Source organism: Lepisma saccharinum, chromosome 16 (assembly GCF_977018435.1).
Source record: "Lepisma saccharinum chromosome 16, izLepSacc3.1, whole genome shotgun sequence".
Lineage (NCBI taxonomy): Eukaryota > Metazoa > Arthropoda > Insecta > Zygentoma > Lepismatidae > Lepisma > Lepisma saccharinum.
In genome coordinates, this window is record NC_139244.1 from 1062172 (window position 1) to 1084959 (window position 22788).

Below are 22788 nucleotides of genomic sequence, written 5' to 3' on the forward strand. Positions count from 1 at the left end.
GAAAGAAAAACCTCAGTTTTCCTTTTATCCTGTTGATGGGTGTGTATGTATACTCGAATATTTATACATATTAAAATAAATTACATAATCAATTCAGCCGCCATAACAAACCAACTGCAAAAATTAAATAAATGTTCTTTGAAATGTGCGCGCTCCTTTTCCTCCGAACAATTGTTCATGCATTTAAGACAAAACTGTTTAGCAAAACTGGTAACTTACAGTGCATTACGGAAAACAATGAAATTGCGATCGAAGCGAGCAAGATAATTTTTAGATCCAATTTTTTTCAAACTGGAATCAATATTGATCGTTCAACGCCCATGGCCAACTCACGATAAAATTTAAAATCATGGGGGCAATTGTCCTTCTGCGCTCCCTGCAGGTGCTCTTGATCATCTGGGAGAAATAATGCAAGAAAGACGAGAAAATTAATACCATCTTGGGTATCCTTTTGCCCTGCTACTCTTAGATTCTGCTTTCATTTACTTCAATGTAAGCCCCCTTCCCCCCTAGAATTATTTTCCGTCCAAGGTTATGGGGGGAGAGCAATGCCTACTGTGGTCGCGCCACTGCACCCTATTCTCCCTTACTTCATTTCCTGAAGAGTATAAATTAATAACGGCGATAAGATTCCTCTAAACTAAATTTCTAGGTGAAAGTATAATAATACAGGGGCATGGACGTTTGAAAGGGGGCAAGGATTGCCAAACCTCCCCCCTCAGAAAATGAATGTTAACCTCAAAGTATATACTATTTCACACGTATAATTTGATTCCACTATAGTAATTTACATTAATTTTTTTTAATGGGCGATGCAGGAATGCGATAATTTCAATACCTTGCTTGTCCCTCCATGGAAAAAATCTGCGGACGTCCATGATTAGGGAGGACAATCCACCCCCGTGCGCACGCCTATGCTCTATCTTGCCTGGGGTCGCCCCTGCTCATAAGTGTGAAATATATTTTCATATTTTCGTCACATAATTTATTTCCCTCCCGCAAACGAACTATTGAATTTTGCTTGGGAACAATATCTTTCCAATTCAAATAAAAACGATTCAAATTATTGACACTGCCCTACAAACCTAAGTTCAAGAATCTTTTTTCATAACCTGCATATTTTTCAGGGAAAAGTGTATGGTAAGGGAAATTTTGCACCTTTGAAAAGGAAATTTTGTGCTTTTTGGCTGTGGCAACACTGGACCAGAATGGCGGAAGGAGAAGATAGTTCAAAATGGCTTGGGAAAACAATGACGAATTCACCCGTTTTGTTAAACTTCACAAAGGTATGTAGAATAACTAGTTATTACAACAAACATAAGTAGTATTAGGGCCTATAACGAAAAATAAATTATCGCGGATTAATGTGATCAGCCAGTAAAATGCCATATCAAAATTTTAGTAGGTATTGAAACAAAACACCCGCGTAAATTTCATTTTTTAAATAGTTAATTGAAAATTAGAATATTTTACGGAACAGAAATTTCATTTCGAGATGAGTAATTCATAATTCGTCATATCATGGAGCACTTGCATGTGTCTCCGGCTTATACTACTGTTACCCACTAGATATTATTTAAAAATGAAATAATATTGTGTGGAAATCCAACAGCATTAAATCTAACGCTACTAACATAACCAAAACGTAAAATTACTGTCATGTTATCAACGGCAGCATGACATGATAGATAGCTCCGTATAAATCCATTCATTACTTCACTGATGCATCTCCGCAAAATAAAAACAACAAAAATGTTCATATTAATTTTTTTCACTGAAAAAAGCGTAATTTTTCACATTACAAGTATTTATTGGTCGTTGCTAATTCGCTTTCGTTACACTCAATATGGCGGGCAAATCTTGACTCACGTTGTCTATCGTCAGCTGATATGCAGTGTTTCCAAACTTATGAACCTAAAAATGCCGCACAAACTATTCACAAAAGGTTTTTAACCAAAAATTGATCCACAAACCATTCACGGAAGGTTAGGTTAGGTTTAGTTAGGTTAGGCAAACATAGAAAATTAAATTGGGAAAAAAAGACCCGTTCACACGTCATCTTGTGAAAACTACCGCGTGTTGCTACACTAACACTTAACCGAAAAATGATGGTTCTTTAGGCTAACATTGATCCACTATTTACGGAAGGTTAGGTTAGGCAAACAGAAAATTAAGTTGAAAAAAAACAACTGCTCACACGTCATCTTGTAAAACAACCACGTGGTTGCTACACTGACAGGGAGTTACATATTCGAACGCACGGAACATTTGATTCACGTAGTTGACGGGGTAAATGTCTGTTACATCGGAGACACATTTCTATCGGATATTTTCAGTTTTAAATGGTTCGCACTTACCAATTGTGTATTGCGGAACATAGTTGAAAGTGCCATAACGCTTTTCACATGAAAATAAATTCGATTTTTCAAATTACGAGTAATTATTTTGGGTCCTTTCCTTCGTTGCGGAACATACAATATGGCACGCACAGCTGTGGATCATCGCACGTCGTGCTTGTGTTTTGTCGATTTGGAGTGGGTATGCAGTGTTTCAACATTCTTAACCAAAAAATACCTACTTTCGTGTTCATTATGTCATCACAAACCATTGATGGATAGCCCCAAAAACCATTTACGATAACCCCACAAACCATTTCCAGCAAGGTTAGGTAAGCATAGTTAAAAAAAATAAAAATAATAAAATTCTGGTAAAAAAAAGGCACGTTTGGAAACACTGGCGAGACCACGTGGCTTTTGATGCTCGCGCCATCTGCAGGTACATAATGGAAACAACGGCATAATGTTGTCGCTTTGCACAAAATGCAAGTTCATTATATCAAAAGTGCTTATTTCTTGTTGTGCAGCATTCTACGGTGAGAAAATACCTCCACGAACTTTCAAAATACTACAGAAACTCATTTCCGTAAGTAGTTTCTTCTGTAAAAATGAAGAAATGTGTCTCCGATATAACAGACATTTACCGTCGACGGTAATGGTGGCACGAGCTATTGTGCAACAGACATACATTAACGTCGAAAATGACATTATTTACCGGCCGAATAAGTTGCGCGAATGGAAAAAACACTATTCCCAGCTTACAAAAGTCCACAGGAACAAAATTCCATAACTACTTTCCCGTCATTTCTCCTGTAAATTTGAAGAAATCTGTTTTCACTATATCTAACTGTTACCCATTTCTTAATAAACAATGTAAATTTTCCAGTCTCATGGGAACCCTGGTCCAGGTAAATAATTTACAATTGTAGTGTATCATATTAATCGAGAATATGGCGCACATGAATTTTACAGCAATGACAAATCAACCTTTCAAATATAATTAGTACCTAGTTGATGTAGGTTTTTCATAGGAGAAATTAGCCCTCTGCTATTGTCAACACCTGGGCATGCCCATTTTTTTATGATTAAGAAATGTAGCTAGTTGTTGCATTCTAAAAGCAAATGCAATGACCTATGTACAAAACTGAAATAATGTTTGCTTGATACTATCTGCAGGGTGTACCAAAAGTCCCCTTACCCCCATTGAATTGTAGACAAACATGCAAAGTGTTATTTTAACATCACGTGTATAATAAGAGGATGGTATACCATTAAATCAGACAAATGACCACCATTTACTCCAGAGGATCTGTGTGCACACTGCCATTTTCATGACACAGTACTATTCGCCCCCAACTGCGATGTGATATCCTCTGTAACATGGCTGGCGTGAGGGAGAATACCTCAATGATGTGATCAGAGACAAATGAATTGGACGAGAATCGCAAATTTAGGAGCACCTCTGAAATGGCCACCTTGAAGTCCAGATCTGCCATCTTGTGATAATGAGCTATGGGGGCACATCAAACAGAAAGTCGTCCAAAATCGTTATCAGACAACTGAGGAACTTCAAGAAGCTGTTTGCAGTGTGCTTTCTTCCCTCATGCCAGCCATGTTACGGAGGATTTCACATTGCACCTGGAGCCGAATAATACTGTGCCATGAAAATGGCGGTGTGCACACAGATCCTCTGGAATAAATGGTGGTCATTTGTCTGATTTAATGGTATACCATCCTCTCATTATATGCATGCTGTTAAAATAACATTTTGCTTGTTTGTCTGCAATTCAAAGGGGGGTAATGGGGCTTTTGGTACACCCTGTATAATTGCATTAAGTTCTTACACTTTTAATTTGTAGTGCAGTATGTCAATGTATCCTCACAATTTATATTTTGTTTTGCAAACTTTATATTGTTCTAATTTCATTTTTTGAATAAAATATTATCATAAAGCATAGAGCTATGTTACTAATTAATCAAAAATATTTTCATTGCATCTAAACTTATTTTTGTTGAAGTGAGGGGTGGTATTGGGTGTTTGTTTGAATTGTTTTTAAGTTCACTTTACGAACAGAAAGGCCAGTCGGAACTGGACCTACAGTTTAATGTGGTATCCGACCACTGTACCATGTGTCTCCACCCAGTATCAAAAATTCGTGGTTGCACCTCTGATTGTAAATAGAAACTCAGCACCTTATTTAAATATTTTAATTATATTATGTATACCGTTTAATGGAATCAGAATTTTTGGATGTTGGAATCACATAGACTCTTTATATTATTAATATTTGTGTTTGGTTGTTGAGAGGCGGGAATACGTAATGTTGAAATAGAGAAAACATCTGCTTGTTTCCTTGAATTTTTGGAAAGTTTGCCTTGGAAACCGGGAATTATACTTGAATTTTATCATAATCCTTGAGTTGCCACCCTGTTAATACATGACTAAAATTTACTCAAAAGGAGGGAATAATGAAGTTCCTGTTATACTTGCATGTGGGCGTACATAAATATTTCAAAATATAGGCTGCAATTTTTAAAAATCAAGTGTTAAACGATAGAAATCATTTCGCAATTATTTGTGAGGCATGTATTTGTGATCAAAATGTCACATCACCTCAAAATTAAAAAAAAATATATTAACGAGAAAGGCCCCTATCCTTCAGCTAATTTTTGTCCATTCAAACACTATGATAGCCCAGGTTTTGAACCCAGTACACATTAATTTTTATGTATTGCTACAAAATGCGTTATATATTTTAGTTATCATCAATGCAAATGGAGTTGTAGATTTATTGTCACAAAATATAATAAACATGCTGAAATATACAGTGTGGGTGTGAATGAAGGGGACACCTTTTGATCATCAATTACATTTAACAAGGATAACATATTTATAATATTGGCAACTTTTTATTTTCTGAAAATAGTAACTTGGATATCCCAATGACAATTTTATCTGTTTTCCACATAATTATCAATTTGAGCTCCATTTAAATGAATGCAAGCTTGTAGACTCAATTGGCTTTCCTTCTATCTGTTCATGGCTTACCACATTTTTAAGGTCTGAGACACAGGTTGCATCAAATAACTTGTTGATTCTTGAGATAGTGTCACTTTTAAGTGCTGGAGGTCCACATTCCTGCAGCATTTGTTGCTGAACTTCAGCTACACATTATTGGTACACATATGTGTAAAGAAATATGAAAAGGAAAGATAAATACTAGTTCAATTAATACAAAAGTTACATTTTGACAAAAGGCGCCCCCTTAATTCGTGGGCACCCTGTAGGTGAGACAAAGCTTGAGTGAATGTTGACACAAATGGATCAAGCCTATCTTGACTTTCAGTAGTCACTTCTGGCAATAATATCTTTTTTTTCTTCTTCCAGAAACAAAATCAGAGATTTTGGCAGGAACTGAACCAATGGACTACAGCTCATCCAACAGCTTCAATGTTGCCCTTGCATCTAATCTTGCAGCACAACAGAATGTCCATATTTCCAACAGACCATTCTCACCACTATATTGAAAGGTAAGGAAAATTTCTCATATATCAGTTCAAATGTTTAACCTGTAAATAGTTGCTTTTACTATTCAATGACTTGTATTTGAGATATCAAGAGTTCAAACTCCATTGCTGGTCATCCTGACGAAGGTTTTTCTGTGGTTTTTCCTTTGTCTTCAAAGGCAAATGCTGGGATGGTACGTTCGAAAATGCCACAGATTCTTTCCGTTATTTAATTGTACTCTCCACCATATTTTAATTTAATAGTACATATGAATGAATTTGCTAAGAACAGAGTGGATAAATATTTTTCATGGTATATAAATTAACACAAGTTGTCATTACATTAAAACCAAGCAAGCTATTAAACTTAGAAGCATCTTATTTCTAACTCTATTATTCATAATGTTCACATCATGTCTTCAGGGCAAAAATCAGGTACTTGTTAATTACTGCTCATATCTATATTTGTGTTCATTTCAAAATGTTTATGTTTGTTGTTTTCATGTTTTTGCTATGTTGATTTTTATGTATTTGTGTGTATTCCCAGGTGTTGTCCATTCTGCTGTGTCTTTTTGCATTGTATTTTGTTCTTATGAATGCACATGCTCTTGCATGGTGATTTATTTGTGTGTGTGTGTTGTCTGTAGTTCTTGTATGTCTGGTTGTGTTATTTGTGTTGTGTCATGGTCTTAGAAATATATGTTTTTGTTTTCCTTTTGTTAATTTTTTTTCTCCTTGTCTCTCCTTCTCTTTCTGTAACTTCTCTATATCATTTATTTCATTCTCATTTTTTCTATCTCTCAATTTTTCCTTGTGTCTCTATTTCCTTCTTTCTCTCTCTCTCTCTCTCTCTCTCTCTCTCTCTCTCTCTCTCTCTCTCTCTCTCTCTCTCTCTCTCTCTCTCTCTCTCTCTCTCTCTCTCTCTCTCTCTCTCCCTCCCCCCTTTGTTGAATCGTCTCTTTAGAAATCAATGTTTGCTTGCATCTGTGTGTGCATGTGTGTTATGTAGTTGTTGTGCTGTCTGGTGTGTTTGTCTTGTGTAGTATTTGTGCTGTCTAGTTTGTTTGTGTGTCTTGTGTAGTAGTTGTGTGTTTGTCTTGTGTAGTAGTTGTGCTGTCTGGTGTGTTTGTATTTTTCTTGTGTAGTAGTTATGGTATGTTTGTCTTCTGTAGTAGTTGTGCTGTGTTTGTCTTGTGTAGTAGTTGTTCTGTCTAGTGTGTTTGTTTTTTGTAGTACTTGTTGTGTGTTTGTCTTGTGTAGTAGGTGTGGCATGTTTGTGTTTGTCTTGTGTAGATGTTGTGTGTTTGTGCTTGTCTTGTATAGTAGTTGTGCTGTCTGGTGTGTTTGTGTCTGTTTTGTTTTGTCCTTAGAAATAATGATTTTTTTTCTGCTTGTTTTGTGTGCGATCTGGCGTGTTCTTTATGTTTGTCTATAATAATGTGTTTGTTGTGTCAAATGTTACATTTTATGTTGTTCTCACATGTTAAATGTTCTATCATTTTGTTATGTTAGTTTCCATTATATGTTTATTCTAATGAGTTCACGTTTTATTTTTTAATATATTTTTGTATATCAGTTATTTGTTATGTAAAGAAGTATGTTAAAGTTAATATATTGACTGTTTCTGTGTGTCAGTCTCGTGTAGTAGATGTGCTGTCTACTCTGTATGTGTTTGTCTTGTGTAGTAGTTGTGGTGCCTAATATGTTAATTACTGTTTTGTTTTGTCTCTTGTCCTAAGAAATAATGATTTCTGTGCATATTGTGTGTGATCTGGTATGTTATTTATCTTTGTCTTTAATAATGTGTTTGTTGTGTCAAATGTTACATATGTTCTCAAATGTTGAATAGTTCGATACCCGGTGGAGGCACAAGTGGTTCGGATACCACTTTAAACTCTAGGTCCAGTCCCGATTAGCCTTACTGTGCATAAAGTGGACTTAACAGCAACTCAAATGTTGAATGTGCTATCATTTTGTAATGTTTGTTTCCATTATATATTTATTGTAATGAGTTCACGTTTCACTTTTTATATTTTTTATATGTGTCTTGTGTAGTAGTTGTGGTGTGTTTGTGTTTGTCTTGTGTAGTAGTTGTATTGTGTTTGTGTTTGTCTTGTGCTGTCTATTGTGTTTGTCTTGTGTAGTAGTTGTCCTGTCATGTGTGTTTGTGTTTTGCTTGTGTAGTAGTTGTGGTGTGTTTGTCTTGTGTAGTAGTTGTGTGTTCATGTTTGTCTAGTGCAGTAGTTGTGGTGTGTATGTCTTGTGTTGTAGTTGTCCTGTCTGGTGTGTTTGTGTTTGTCTTTTGTAGTAGTTGTGGTGTGTTTGTGTTTGTCTTGTGTAGTAGTTGAGGTGTGTTTGTGTTTGTTATGTGTAGTAGTTGTGGTGTGTTTGTGTGTATCTTGTGTAGTGGTTGTGTTGTTTAGTGTGTTTGTCTGTTTTGTTTTGTCTCTTGTCTTTAGAAATGATTTCTTTAATTTCTGTGTGTTTTGTGTGCGATTCTGGTGATATTCATCTTTGTCTATAGTAATGTGTTTGTATCAAATGTTACATTTTATGTTCTTCTCACATGTTGAATGTTCTGTCATTTTCCTACGTTAGTTTCCATTATATATTAATTCTAATGAGTCCACGTTTCATTTTTGATATTTTTTTATATATTTTTGTATATCAGTTAATTGTTATGTAAAGAAGTATGTTAAAGTTAATATATTGACTGTTTCTGTGTCCCTTGTGTAGTAGTTGTGCTGTCTACTGTGTTTGTGTTTGTCTTATGTAGTAGTTGTATTGTATTTTGTTTGTTTGTCATGTGTAGTAGTTGTGCTGTGTGGTGTGTTTGTTGTGTAGTAGTTGTGTTGTCTGGTATGTTGTTGTCTGTCTTGTGTAGTATTTGTGCTGCATTTTATGTTTGTGTCTGTCTTGTTCAGTGTGTTTGTATTTCTTGTGTAGTAGTTGTGCTGTCTTTTATGTGTGTGTTGTTTTGTATTGTACCTTATTGTTAGAAATAATAATTTCTTAATTTCTCTGCATTTTGTGAATCAGTTGTGCTGTGTGGTGTTTTTTATCTTTGTAATGTGTTTGTTCATATATTGTTAGGTATTATGTTGTTCTCACATGTTGAATGTTGTCATTTTTTTATATTCGTTTCCATTATACAGGGTGTCATTTTAATGGCGCCCACGGACCACGGAAACGTATAGAGGACATCAAAACAAACAACTTTTTTCGGTAACATTTTTCTCGTTGGAGAGTCGTTTCGGCGCTACAGTCGTTCAAAAAAGCCCGTTTTGCCGCCTGAATGCTGGCAACCACACACAACATTTGATTGCATTTGTGACGTCATATCCCGTCGTGAAGCGATGCGTTACAGGGTTGCCAGGAACACACATATTCTGTGAAAAATGATATAGCTACAATCAGCCACATTATGTACCGTAAAACAAAACGAGAAAACACGTTCTGTAACCTAACAGGAAGTAAACAAACGATACGAAAAATGGTAGAAAGAAAATAGAATTCAAGTGGAAGTGGTCATATCGAATTTTGTATCAGCTTGCATGTCAAATATTTGCAAATCTAGTTACCAAGCTGGCATCTACAATTTAGTCTATCCACTTCGTCCTTCTGATACTAGTTGTCTGTGACACACTGAACATATGACAAAATATTAATGAAACAACTCAAAATTCCAAAGGTAAGCAACACGTAATATAATGTATATTCAGGGGATTATGAGGCAAGTGGAAAAAAATGGTTGAAAATACAGGGATATAAGTAGTAGTAAAAAAACTCTCCGACGACTGTGTTTATCTACGCACCGGATACACACGTAATAGTTTGCAACTCTGAACACGGCAGTATATTCGCTACTGATTCATCATTAGACTGTTACTGTGGTTGTACGTGTTTTAGCCGTAATGTAACAACGTGAACCTCAGATACTTCTGTTATCAGCACAAAGTACCACACGGCATCTGGACACAAACCTGTAGATATCAACGAGATTTGCAAATATAATTGACATGTAGCTGGGCGTAAACAGCCACATGTAAGTTGTAAGTACAATAAAAGTTATTGTTGTTGATATTTGACATGTAGGCTGAGACAAAATCCGATATTGACTCTTCATTTTCAATATGTTTTTACCATTTCTCATATCGTTGGTTCACTTCCCCTGAGATGACTGCTGATCTTCTGGCTGGTAGGCTATGATGTTCGGTTTACTATACGCGTTTCTCGCTTCGATTTACAGCTAATAATGTGGTTGGAAGTTTTTCATTTTTCACAAAATTTGTGTGTTCCTTGCAACCCTACCGTGCGATGTTTCGCCGCAGGAAATGACGTCACAGATACGATCAAATGTTGTGTTGGGTTGCCAGCATCCAGGCGGCAAAATGGTCTTTTTTGAACGGCTGTAGCGTCGAATTGACGCACCAACGTGAAAAATGTTACTGAGAAAAGTTGTTTGTTTTGATGTCCTCTACACGAATCTGTGGTCCGTGGGCGCCATTAAAATGACACCCTGTATAATTTTTATAGATTTATTGTTTTACATTGTAGAGATTTTTTTATGGTTTTTATACGTTACATTTTTTTATATATTTTTCATATATTTTTGTTTATCAATTATTTTTTATGTAAAGAAGGATGTTAAAGTTAATGTGCTCACTGTTTCTTACCCTGAAGTTAAAATGTGAATATTATCTAAGTTAATTGTATGTTGCAATCTTTTCATTTTTAGATAAGTTGATGGTTGAATATTTTTCTTCTCTTTTTATAGGATGACGGGATACAAGTAATTGTTCAGTGCCCCTTTAGGACATTTGAACGTGATGAAAACCAGTTGAACATTGACGTTTGGAGATATTGTGACCAAAGTGGGAATATATTAGATTGTCAACGGCTGCATTCAGAAGTAAAATGTAATTATTTGGTTATGTGAATGTATTGGCCAGTCTATTTGAAATATGTGTTAGTTAATGAGTTGTAACACCATGTGCAATAGACTTACAAATGTAATATCCATCCTTCGTGATAGTGTAGTGGATAATGCTGTCTGGAAGTTGCCTTTCAATTTTTACCTCAGACTGTAGCCTCTTAATGATAAATAAGCCTTGAGAACATTAACTGTCATTGCCCCGCCAGTTGTGACATCCAATCGTCTCCTCAGCATGGAGGTATTACAATCTTGTAAAAAAAATCCATATTTTATTACAATGCTTTATGAAATACAATTCTGCCCCTGTCTCATTATCAGTGAAAGGCCTCCAGGTCAGTTTTAGATTTGGATGAAATTTGGCACGAAGGTTCAATCATGTCTAAAAGGCTTATATTCCCAATAATAGGTTCCCTCGAGAAATAGTTCTAGAATTACAGGGTCACTCCACGTCAGATCGACCAGAGCCTCCAGGTCATAGTTTTAGATTTGGATGAAATTTGGCACGAAGGTTCAATCATGTCTAAAAGGCTTATATTCCCAATATTAGGTTCCCTCAAGAAATAGTTCTAGAATTACAGGGTCATTCCACGTCAGATCGACCAGAGCCTCCAGGTCATAGTTTTAGATTTGGATGAAATTTGGCACGAAGGTTCAATCATGTCTAAAAGGCTTATATTCCCAATATTAGGTTCCCTCTAGAAATAGTTCTAGAATTACAGGGTCATTCCACGTCAGATCGACCAGAGCCTCCAGGTCATAGTTTTAGATTTGGATGAAATTTGGCATTAGGAATTAGGTTCCTCCGAGGAATAGTTCGAGAGTTAAAGCCTCTGGAAGAGGGTGGTGCGTAACAGAAAATGTGACCCAAATCTGAGAAATGAGCCTCAGAACTAAGTTCAGGACTCAATAACTTTGGAATATTTGATCACAAGGTAGTGATGTTCACACACCAAACAAACTTTTATCCAACGAACATGCATATTGCATAAGAATACTCTCAGCTTGTATACATTAGCAAATAAAATACTCCAAAAAATGCCTATTTTGTATGCCCACTGTTACAACTGAAATCCACCCAGGAAGGTGGCATATTTTTTTCTAGTAACCCTGATGTGGGCTCAGTATGCACACATTATGTTGCCCAATCAATGTTACATGTGGCTGAAGATGCAGAAAATGGTGGATTTTTAAATGATGTAGCACAATAGGGGCAAGTGATATCCAAGCCAAGTTTGCATACACTACATAATTAGACATTTCCCAAAGTGCATTAGTGTACAGTACAAGTAGCCCATTAAACGCCGATCACATTTTCAGCGGGAAGTTTAAAATTGGGCAATGTTTTAAATAAAAATTTATATCTCTGTAACTACAAATGCTGAAGTCACAAATTATAGCTAGTTTCTTTCAGTACAGTCTAAACTAGATGCCTATTGTTGAAAAATCCAATCTTCATTTGCCAAATAGAAGAAGATGAAAGTTAACCTTTTCAGTCCCAAGCATCTCGATCGAGATACCCAAAAGTAAGCCTCCCGGTCCCAAGTATCTCGATCGAGATGCTGTGTCAAGGTCGTAGTTTTTACGTTATAACGTTTCTATTTTTGGCTAGAATTTCGATTTTTTTTAATATATTGTTCCTAACACATGTATTTAATAGGAATATTTTTTTTTTGTCTTCATGAAAATTGAGGGGAAAAGGCGGGAAAAGGGACTTCTCTTTTGCGGCTCTTTTCAAGGGAAAATTTTTGCCAACAAAGGAAGACGGCCTTTGTTGTTCTAAAGCAATGCTTTTCACTCCCGCCTGTGAACTGCATTCGAAGGAAGCTTGTTTATCAGTAACCGATGTCAAAATGAAAGTTTTCCGTGAGGGCGCAAGCAGGGGGTGGGGGAAGACTGGTTGTTGAATCTGTGTTGTGAGAATGGAATTTCGAAGCGTGCTGAAGGAAACCTTTGTTTTTTTAGCACAAGTTGCGACAGGGGTTACCCTGCATTGTCTAAAAAGAGAATTTCAAGCAGCTGCAAGAATCGGCGTTCATTTTTCACTGCGTTCTAGCTTTTCGTCCGTGAATGTTGTGCGTAGGTGTTGTTTTGTGCCCAAGTGTGAGAACATTTTTTGGGTGAAGTGACAATTTTTTAAAATAATTTTTGGGAGTTGTCTCCCTTCCCCCTCCATATGTACGCCAAATTTGCATAAATTTTGAATTTTGTGCATTTTTACACTTTTTTTTCGGGTGAACCATTTTTTTAAGAAAAGTATTTTTGAGGGGATTTCCCCCCTTTCACCCTCCATATGTACGCCGAATGTGCATAAATTATATATCGTCTGAATCTGTGATTCATTCTGCGTACAACGGTATATCTTTTATATCTCTAGGGCATTTAGTTTCTGAGCTATAGTCATTTCAAGGTACCACTGCATTTTGAAGCTTGAATCAGTGGAGTGCCGACCATTCCTTTTGGGGGTACAACTCAAGTTACAATGGTCATATGTAGGGATGTGACGAAGCTGAAAATTTACCGATGCCGATGTACTCGCCGATAATTTTTGGAACCAATACCGATGCCGATATTTAACTGATTCTGATACATAAGATTATTAAACAGATATGGGATGTTATTTTCAGCATGACAAAAATAAGTTTGCTATGTACATTTCTATTGCATATCATATGTATATACATATATTCTCAAGAGATGTGAATGTACATTTGCATCTACAAAATGTTATGTGAACCTTTAAGAAGAACATGGATTCTCAAGAGATTATACATCAGTACACAAGCAGTTCTTTGAAATGCAAAATGAATTCCTGTTCTGCCAGATTCAACTTCAGAAACACGAGATTTGGAAGCACTACAGGAAGTAACCTACTTCTTCTCTTATCGCAAATATGTTCAGCAACACTGAACACTCAATCACTGAATACTGATGCAGCAGGTATGCCCAAGTATTTTCTCAGGACTTGCTTGAGGTTTGAATACTCACTTTTGAATTTCCAATACAACAGCAGATCCTGGTTCATCAATGTACTGTTTTATTTCAGATTTTGAGTTAGGTTGATCCTCTGAATGAGTTTGCAATAATTTTATTACAAAAACTCTACAATAATGACGAATCATAACCAAATTTTCAATAAATCTTACAAAACTAGAATAAAAGTTATTAGAAGGTAAAAACTCTAGTATAATCTGTACTGGTTTAAATATCGGATTTTTGCCGATACCTATGCTGATGTGTCAATTTCGGCCGATTTTCATACATCTGTAATCGGCATAGGCACATCCCTAGTCATATGATAATAATGCAAATATTTTTGTGTTCCTTACATGTCAGCGATCATTTCCATGTGCATGTCGACACTGTCATGTACTTTTTTCTTGGGGGGAGGGTGGGGGAACCAAATTTTTTTCCGAAATTTTTTAATTTTGAGGGTTAGCCCCTCCCCCACCACATATATGCCGAATTTGCATAAATTTCATATAGTTTGAATCTCTGGTTCATTCTGCGTACAACGGTATATCACTCATCTCTCTAGGGCAATTAGTCTCCGATCTACACTCATTTAATTGAAACTCTGCATTTTGCTCAAAATCGGCTCGGGACAGAAAGGCTTACTTGTGAAAATGGCCTTGGGACTGAAAAGGTTAAAATATAGTTTGTTTTTTTTTTTCAAAATTTGAATTTTGTCAGTTCCCTACTTAGGTAATGCCAAGACATGGGGTTTCAAAACAGTACCCGTATTCTGCCCAAACTGTATTCCATTCTTGTAGCAAAAATTGCACACTTGGTTAGCATAGCATGCTTACCTTTTATGCACGCCACTGGTATAACATGAACTTAGAAGCAACTCTGTAATTCTTCTCTGTAGATGTGAAAAATTGTGACTTTAATTAATCCAAATCCCTTTGAATTTAACATATTTACAAATGCCCTGAGGCAGGTTTTTCTCAGTATAGCTTGTGTTTTTATCAAGGAAGGATGTCATGGCTACGTAGAATTATCAACTGTGAGTATGTGAAATGGTAAATGTAAACTTCGCACCATAAATTAAATATTTTAAATATATGTATATACCATTTAATTGAATTGAATTAGAATTTTTTGATACATTGGAATCTCACAGACCTTTTATATTGTTAAGATATCTATGTGTATTTGTGGTGAGAGGCGGTAATACGTAAAGTTGAAGCAGAGAAAACATCTGCAGTATACTACATTTTTTTGAAAGTTTGCCTGGAAAACCAGGATTTATATTAGAATTTTATCATGGTCCTAGAGTGGCCACCCTGACGTAGCATGTAACAGAAAAATAAATAATACCGTGCATCCATTTCCTTGCGAGAGGTCGGGAGAAGTGTGGTGGCCGGCGCTAGCAGAGATGCCGACATTTTCGACCAGTAACGTCTCGGTTAAGTTTACCCTTGAAAGCATTTTGCTTTGCTCGGAATCATTTGGAGGTTTCGAATGTGCAACACTGTATCAAGATTACATTGCAGACTAAACCGTTAAAAGTCAATGGTTTTCGTGAGCATTGTCTGCAGTCTGAAAGCTCCGAGCTTGAGTTGTTCTTTCCTTCGCGACTACAGGTGCCCTGAACAGAGCTGCGAATGGAGTGAGGAACAGACCTTGAACCAAAAGTGTGTTAATTTCGTACTGTGTGAAAGAGTGTGTAATTCTTTGTGTAATTCCAGTATATGTGAGTTGTGTGTAAGTGAGGCGATTGAAATGCCAGCCGCAAAGTTCACGTTAGAACAAATAATTTTTATGTATGACACTTACGTGAAAACAGACTAGTGTCGCAACATCTGTAAGCTATTTGCACAGAAATTCCATGGTGTTTCACCTCCACAAACTAAAAGACAATATAAGAGCATAACTTGGAAGAATTACAGAACTACTACTTTTGCATATGAATCAAAATTTCATCAAACAATGCCAGGAATGTGTGAATGTAGGTGGAAATCACTTTGAATAACTCTTATAACACATGTTAGTGCTCATTTTGCAATATTAATATAAATATCTGCATACTAAAGATATGTCCATAAAAATAAGCGGGACATTACTAGTCGAAAATGTTGGCATCTCCGCTAGCGCCGCCTGCCCCACTTCTCCCGATCTCTCGGCCTTGCAAGGAAATGGATGCACAGTAGAAATGGACAATTTGCTTATGCTTAATTTTGTGGGGCATATGTTTCCCCTCCACACAAAAGCTAAAGTAGTGTGTTTCATGTACATTAAGAGCAAGCCTCCGATTGTTGGATCACTGTAGGTCTACTATCTTTAAGTCTAAGTGTATCTAAAATTGACTTAAACTTTCCTGTTAATACTACTGACGTTTCTATTATTGTTCTTTAACAGAATATCAGACAAGTGAAGACTTCCGTCCGACCTTGAATATCTGAGGCCAGTCTTCATGACTGTGGAGAACTGAAACCTGGGAATGCTAAAGAGCCTCGGGATCAAAGTTCGGAACTTGCGTATGTGAAATTCTTCCTCAAAAAGCTTGTCATCACAGGATTTCTGATTTGAGCTACTGCACACAATTTAACTGGACTCCCCAACCTCCCAATCTCAATCCACTTCATATTATTTTGTTTCCTTTTGTCCATTCCTTTCTTATGCTTTGCTGTTTGTCCAGAATGATGACAAAAAATTACAAATTGTCTGTCTGTCTACAATAATTCATATGTCTTGAAGAGTCATTCTTTGAAGAGAGACATTAGTAACGTAATGCACAAATTCATCCTTCTTATTTGATGGAAACAAAAGAACGTTGCATGTGGAGAAATCTTCCCCAGGTGATACTATCTAATGAGTAGAGCATGCTTACTTATGTGTATGTGACTTTATGGATTGTAAACATAGGGCTTTCATACAACCAAGAGTAATACGTTTTTTTGTCTAATGCACCCCTCCCCTTCGAAAGAGGTAAAGGAAAGGAACTATAGATGGTGTTTGATTCGAAGGGCCATTGCTGGGCATTTCTCACAACCTTCTGTGTTGGTACATATACAAACAGGGTGATTCAAAAAGGACTTTACAACTTTGAAAGCATATAGAAATGTATTCGGATAACTTACAGAGTCGGATGAGGTGCCATTGCAAAGCAAAAGCAAAGTCCTTTTTGAATCACCTGTATACACTGCATAGCCAAAAGTCACTGGACACCCAGTGCTGTTTATTCTAAAGTCACCAACTAAATAACTAATAAGACTTCAGACCACTCTTCGCTATTATTACAGCATTTACTCTTCGGGGCAGGCTTTCCACTAAGTTCTGGTATATTGCTGGTGGATTTTTTTCCCAGTAGTCCTGTAGCTTCGTGAATAGTTTGTGTGGTTTGCGGTCAAGTGGGTCTCGCACGTAACCGATGCTCCAGTTCATCCAAAAGATGTTCTGTGGGGTTCCAGTAGGGGCTTTAAATTGGCTAGCTAAGCACATCCACCTGATCGTCCTCAAATCACAATGCAATGGACCCTGCTTTAGGGGAGGGGCTTTATTGTGCTGATAGAGAGAGAAAAAAAAGGCCCATTCCAAGCTGTTATGCTATTGTATAAAATGTCCGAGCCCAATCCAGAAAAAAGAACTGCAGACCATGATACTACCGCCATGTGCACTTCGGTGACTTTTGGCTATATAGTGTATTCTAAATTTGTCCTGCAATTGATATTTTCAAATGTAATATATGATAATCATATGGTGCATATAAGGTCAATCGTTTGTAGACTTAATGACTTTCCCTGATGTAGAGGGTTGGTTTTAATATTCGCTACTAGTTGACAGCAACTGTACAGATAGACGAAATGTATCAACAACCCCCAAAGCTATTTACAATTTTCTTTGTGTTTATCAGTATCAATTGAAAATTGTTGCTCAACATCAATTAGCTTAAGTTACTGCTATTACTCTTCAATTTGTGACAAGACACATTTAGCCTGCTGAATGTTAGAACCAAGCATGGTGAAATGGAACAAGGAAGTGACCTGGCAACACTCGTCTTGTATTTGCGAGATTACCTCTCTGTAAAGAATGACTTACAGGATTTCATCTATATATGGCAAGTACAGCAAAAAATCAACTGTGTAGTTTTGAATTTTTTGGTGTTTGTCTATGTATGCCCTCTACGAATCCAGAAACCATCCATCTAGTACTAAAGTGGCGAAGGTACATTTCCAGGGAGGTAACTTGTCCCTAACAATTGGGTTCCTAGGCTTACGAGTGCTTCTTGTAAACCTGGGAAGAAGTTCTCGCTTTATGTCGAAAGCTTGTAAGTATGTCTGCATATTCAAGACGAGGTTTCCTTGTCACAAAGAATCACTACTCTTGAAATTATAAAGTACAAATTCCTTTATGTTATAAATACACATAGAGCTTAATTTCGTTTGGGGCCATTCCATGTGAAAGTATCACTTATTATGTGAAATTAAAGGGAAAATTGAGCAGAATTTGGAATTATTAATACAAACATTAGTTTCATAGCTTTTAAATAACATTGTTTCAACCTATTACTTTTCATAGAAATAGCAGGGTTTTATGTGTGGTGTTTCCACTTAATTTAGTTTCATTATGGTATAGTAGTGCACCATAATAAAACCAAATTAATTCTAATTTTGTTCTAATTGTCTCATTTATTGTTTATACATCTTAAGCTCTTCATTTCTGAAACAAACTTAGTTTGAAACTTTTCATGGCCTTTTTATTGTTCCATAAACCTGCATGATGTCACACCCGTCACAGCCAAAAAATGTTTACCATAAAAGTATATGATGAAATTGATGAATGAACACAAACATCCATGCCCAAGCTGGGATTCAAACCTGGGACCCCTGGCATCGTAGCATGATGTGCTAACCACTCTGCCACAGGAGCCGGCAAAATGTGCTTTGCCAATATGAGGAGCAAATGATAATGTACACAAATCACTCAGGAAAAAAAATAATGCATTCATTGTATTTCTGAAATAGAAACTGCTTTATTTATTATTAAAAGGGAATTATGAAAATGACTAACTAACTAACTCTCTAGCCTTCTTAAACCCGAAGGTTCATGGCTGCAGCAACACAGGCCTACCATCTTTCCCTATCTTGAGCACGTTCTATATACTCTTTTCCATCCCTACCGATTTCCCTTAGGTCCATCTCAACGTTGTCCCTCCATCTTCGTCTTGGCCTTCCTACAGGTCTCTTACAATCAGGATTCCAAACAAGAATCCTGTAAACTCCTCTTTCCTCTCCCATTCGTGCCACATGGCCTGCCCACCTAAGTCTTCTTGATTTAATTATTCTAATAATAACTGGACATGAATACAAATTATGTACTTCTAAATTATGTAGCCTTCTCCACTCACCTGTCTCCTCATCTCTTTTAGGTCCAAAGATTTTCCTAAGGATCTTATTTTAAAATACTCTCAATTTATGTTCCTCTTTCAATGTAAGGGACCAAGTTTCGCATCCATATAATACTACAGGCAAAATTACTGTTTTGTATATTTTAACTTTTAGTTTCTTAGATATTAAACGAGAAGACAAAAGTTTATGAAGAGAGAAGTAACATGCATTTCCTGAATGAAGCCTACTTTTTATTTCCTCTTTAATATAATTTTCATTTGTTAATATTACTCCTAAGTATTTGAATTTGGAAACTGGTTCAAACGAGTTATTGTTATCAATAATTAGATTTTGATTATTACCTAACACTTGGTTTCGGCCTGTAAGCATATATTTAGTTTTCTCTTTGTTAACTTCCAAACCTATCTCTTTAGCAGTTTTGAAAAATATTTTAGCATTATTCTTAATTGTATTTACATCATCCCCCAGTAAGTCTACATCATCTGCATATGCTAACAACTGAGTCACACCATTTAATTTTAGTCCTTCTTTAGCTTCTTGTACCTTCCTAACAGCATATTCTAAGGTAAAATTAAAGAGCAATGGAGATAATGCATCTCCTTGTTTTAACCCATCATGAATTGTAAATTTGTCAGACATATTAATACCCACACGAATTTTACTTTCTGTTTCACTGGTGCATATTTTTATCATACTAACAAGCTTCTTAGGTATTCCAAACTCTACTAATATATTATATAATTTATCTCATTTATAGGAGTACTCATTTACTTAGAAGTAATATTAACAAATGAAAATTATATTAAAGAGGAAATAAAAAGTAGGCTTAATTCAGGAAATGCATGTTACTTCTCTCTTCATAAACTTTTGTCTTCTCGTTTAATATCTAAGAAACTAAAAGTTAAAATATACAAAACAGTAATTTTGCCTGTAGTATTATATGGATGTGAAACTTGGTCCCTTACATTGAAAGAGGAACATAAATTGAGAGTATTTGAAAATAAGATCCTTAGGAAAATCTTTGGACCTAAAAGGGATGAGGAGACAGGTGAGTGGAGAAGGTTACATAATTTAGAAGTACATAATTTGTATTCATGTCCAGATATTATTAGAATCATTAAATCAAGAAGACTTAGGTGGGCAGGCCATGTGGCACGAATGGGAGAGGAAAGAGGAGTTTACAGGATTGTTGTTGGGAAACCTGATGGTAAGAGACCTGTAGGAAGGCCAAGACGAAGATGGAGGGACAACGTTGAGATGGACCTAAGGGATATCGGTAGGGATGGAAAAGAGTATATAGAACTTGCTCAAGATAGGGAAACATGGAAGGCCTGTGTTGCTGCAGCCATGAACTTTCGGGTTTAAGAAGGCTAGAGAGTTAGTTAGTTATCTCATTTATATGAAAATGTGCTAGTGAAATCAGAACTAAATATTTGAAAGTAATTTTTCTGGTTTGGTTTAATGTGGGCGTTAAAATAATTTAGTAATTGAATATTTCAAGAAATTAAATTTATGTGAATCATAGAGAACACCCGTGAAAAGTCTGATACATACACTTTGCATAGTGTAATATATACATATGTACTTATGTACACTATACACTCCCTATTCTGGATCTACTTTCTCAGGAAAATCAATTCATATTATATTATTATTTCCAGTCCACATATATTGTGAAATTTTGATGAGTTGGTGTAATTAAAATATCTCATTATTAATGCAGACTGTCATTTCTGTTTGAATATTACACTTTTATAAACTGAGGACATTTGTGTTCACCATTTTGTGTATTTTGATTCCGAACACATCATGTTTGTAATGGCTGTTCTTATCAAAAATTCTACAATAGACATATGACAGAGAATCTTAATAGATTTTTATGTACACTGAACCAGATGATAAAAGAAAACACAAAGAATGTTGACGAAAAATATTCTGCACAAAAGTCTAAATTACTAAAAGTTGGAACGGTACTTTAGTATTATTCGGACTACCTCATTTTTCTACGTGAAATTATATTCCTCGTCCTGCCACGGATTACATTGGTTGCATTGCTCAAGTGATTTATTGCTTCGTGCAATTGTGTTAGGTTAGGTTAGGAACAGACGGTCTGAGATCCGGTAGTCCGTATAATACTAAAGTACCGTTGAAGGACTGCTTATTGATGAGGGTATATTGTGGTGTAATTACTCTGAATGTTACACAACTGCCTTTGCTTTGACACCATGCGAGCAAATTGCGATAAATGCTGTCATTTTTTGTAACCCAACACCTCGACATACCCAGAGGTTTCGCACACAATCCAGGTCACTGTGAATAGCTGATAGGCTAAAATGACCCAAAACCCTGAGCTTTTGTGGGGTCAAAGCATTAACCTGGACAGCAGTGCACTCTGTATACTTTGCAATGAAGAGCAAAAATGCTTAATATTATTTTGCTCACAACTTGGTGAAGGATAAATTCACAGAAAATGAACAGCAGCTATTGCATGCATTCACCTTGTTTACAAGCTAAAATTTAAGTAGCTGTAAGTATTTAGAAGGTTATCTTAGAAAGTTCTTTCATAGCGGAGCTTCTCTGCCTGTACCTTCGCTGTCCTTGTTGTGGCTGGCCAGGAATCTGTGACTTTGATGTCATTATCCACATTCCTTCCACATCAAGTTTTGGAAATGAAGGGGAGTTTTATTGCTTTGGCTGGAAGTGGAATGTATAGTAGGCACTATGATTGAATATTGTGAATTTTTCATGATGTAAATATCTGTATTATCAAAAGTGGTGTGGATTGTGTAGTAAGGGATGATGTCAGTAGAAGTCAATTAACACTTCAAGAGATGTTTTAGAAGATATAGAAAAAAATGTAATATTTTTTATATGAAAAATGGACTTGATTAACAAAGTCCTCCCCCCTCCAGATAATCTGTGAGCTGCCCCTGGAGATCCATTCTAGCTACAGGCCTGACCACAGTTCATGTATTGCATAGTCTCTTACATTAGTAACACATGGTGGCAGCAATAAGGACCTCGACTTCAAATTATTGGGCTCATAATACAGGAACTTTTATTCTTATCATTGTTACCTTTGTAATATTTAAGACATGAATTTTCCAAGTCGTCATCATCCTTTGCCGTTTCCTGCCTCTGGCATTGAAGTGAAGCCTCTCAATTTTTTCCTAATCTTCCATTCTGTTCCAATCTTGTCCTCTTCCTCTAACACTTTCCACTATCTGCTCTTTCCACCGACATCTTGGTCTCTCCCTTGGCTTTATTCTCACTCCTTGTGCATGGTAAGCTCTTCCTGGCAGTCTTTCTGCATCCATCCTCTTCATGTGTCCGAACCATCTCATCTGTGCCTAATCTATCCTGTCCTGAAGCTTCAACACACCCACTGTCTGTTGGATCTCTTCATTCCTTATTCTATCCCTTCTAGTCTTCCCCAATATACTCCTTAGGAATTTCATCTCCACTGCCTGCATCTTTCTTTTGTCTCTCTCTGTCAGTCTCTGCTCGATAATTTTCCAAGTGCTAGGAGTAAAAAGTGTGATGCAGTTTCCATCTGGCATCTCAAGGGGGGGACCTTGCCCAATACAAATAAAACAACTTAAAAACAACTATTTCATTAATTTTTTCCAGTGTATTTTACTACATTGCCATGGAGTCT

The 22788-nt window shown here is 36.3% G+C and overlaps 1 long non-coding RNA gene across 2 annotated transcripts; it reads left to right on the plus strand.

Annotated features, from left to right (window-relative positions):
• Nucleotides 1-1199: 1199 nt before the first annotated feature.
• LOC145999830 (uncharacterized) lies at nucleotides 1200-16851 on the plus strand. 2 transcript variants are annotated; one of them, XR_014443435.1, is made up of 4 exons: nucleotides 1200-1286; nucleotides 5725-5867; nucleotides 10621-10762; nucleotides 16141-16851. It is a non-coding gene; the product is annotated as an uncharacterized LOC145999830 (long non-coding RNA). The 2 variants fall into 2 exon arrangements; XR_014443436.1 differs by lacking the exon at nucleotides 16141-16851 and having other exon boundaries at nucleotides 10621-10788.
• The last annotated feature ends 5937 nt before the right edge of the window (nucleotides 16852-22788 follow it).